This window comes from Nicotiana tabacum, chromosome 20 (assembly GCF_000715075.1).
Source record: "Nicotiana tabacum cultivar K326 chromosome 20, ASM71507v2, whole genome shotgun sequence".
Lineage (NCBI taxonomy): Eukaryota > Viridiplantae > Streptophyta > Magnoliopsida > Solanales > Solanaceae > Nicotiana > Nicotiana tabacum.
The window spans coordinates 115,017,452-115,019,468 of record NC_134099.1 but is presented as its reverse complement, the minus strand read 5'-3'; positions in this window follow the sequence as shown (position 1 = coordinate 115,019,468).

Below are 2,017 nucleotides of genomic sequence, written 5' to 3'. Positions count from 1 at the left end.
GAGAAGGGGACTGAAGGGAACCCCTCGCACCGGAGTGACTAGCAGATGCACTCGACATAGAAGAGCCCTGGACTGATAGAGCACGGGTCGAACTCTGAGATGGAAGGGAACTAAGTGAGGACTGACCCTATTGAGAACTGTGATAACCATGACCCGAAGATGCCCCACGATATCCTGAGCGAGCTGGCTGAGTAGACCTGAATGAACGGCCTCTACCGTGCTGAAACTGACCCCTCGAAGAAGTACCACTATAGCTGCCAGATCCCCGAGGCCTCTTGGCCTCCCTCTCCTCTTGCTCCTAACGACGAACAGACTCAATATCGCGAGCGATATCAACAACCTCCTCAAACGTAGCACCAATCACCCTCTCCCTAGTCATAAGAATACATAGCTGATAAGTAAGACCATCAACAAACCTCCTGATCCTCGCTCTATCTGTCAGGACCAACCAGATGGCATGGCGAGCCAACTCAAAGAACCTTAACTCATACTGCGGCACGATCATCTCCCCCTAACGCAACCACTCAAAATGCCTACGTAGCTCCTCTTTGCGAGACTGCGGCACATACTTCTCCAAAAAGAGGACGGGGAACTGCTGTCAGGTAAGGGGTGCTTCACCAACATGCCTACACCTCTCAAAATCCTCCCACCAAGTGAAAGCAGCTCTTGAAAACTGATAAGTAGTGAAAGCGACCCCGCTGGTCTCCAGAATACCTATTGTACTAAGCATCCTTTGACACTTGTCTAGAAAACCCTAGGTATCCTCGCCCTCTGAACCACTGAATGATAGAGGCTGAAGTCTACCAAACCTCTCCAACCTATGTCGCTCGTCCTCCGGCATGGCAGGAACTACATAGTCCTAAGTAGCTGCAACCGGTTAGGTTGGATGTGCCCCTGGCGTCTGAAGTCCCTGCACGACCTGCTCAGGTGTGCAAGCGGTGGGAGTTTGATTGCCTCCCCCGGCCTTTGAAGTAGCTGCGGTTGTAGTGGCTGAAACCGCCTGAGCTCGGCCAGTGCAAACTGATAAGATCTGAGCCAAGGCCTCTTGAAGACCCGGAATCACGATGGGCACAGCTGGTGCCTGAACTGGTGCTGCTGGAGCATCCATAGCTGGAGCCTAATCCTGAGCTAGGGCAGCTGGTGGATCCACAGGTGCTGCCCTCGCTGCTCTGCCTCTACCACGACCATGGCCGCGTCCTCGGCCTCTGGTGGCCACAACTGGTGGCACTAGGGGTCGTCTACCCCGATCAGTAGCACGTGTCCTCACCACCTGTGAAAGAATAAAATAACAGAAGTTTAGTACTCGGATCAACAAGTTCGCACGACAAGAATTTCAAGAATATGAAGTTTTTACTAAAGGTTCTGCAGCCTCTCGAGGATAAATACAGATGTCTCCGTACAGATCCGCGAGACTCTACTAAACCTGCTCATGACTCGAGAGATCTATGTAACCTAGGCTCTAATACCAACTTGTCACGACCCTAAACCCGAACTCGATCGTGATGTCGCCTCTCGTGAAGACAAGGCCAGCCAATTAAACCTAATTCACTTTTTAAATAGTTAAATATCATAAAAGCAGTCTAAAACATGATATAGCAATACTAAGTAGCGAATAATGTCAATAAAGTGCGGAAGTACAACCCAACACAGCCCTAACCGGGGTGTCACAAGTCATGAGCGTCTATAGGACATAATACAAGTCTGTTAAAACCATAAACTAGTACAAGTGTTTGAAGGGAAATAGAACTGATAAAAGAGTAGAGACATGGGGCTGCAAACGTCAACAACTACCTCGTAGTCTCTGAACGCTCCCCTGAAACTGGAGGAATCAACACTCGGGAGCAGAACCAGCTACGCTTGAATCTGCACACAAGGGTGCAGGGAGTAAAGTGAGTACTCCAACTTAGTGAGTAACAAATGTAAATAACAACTGAAAACACGTAAGGCACAAGGCATTCTATAATGAAGCAGTAAAAAATCATTTAAAAATAGTAAGCTAGTGAAAAGTTAAGTAAAA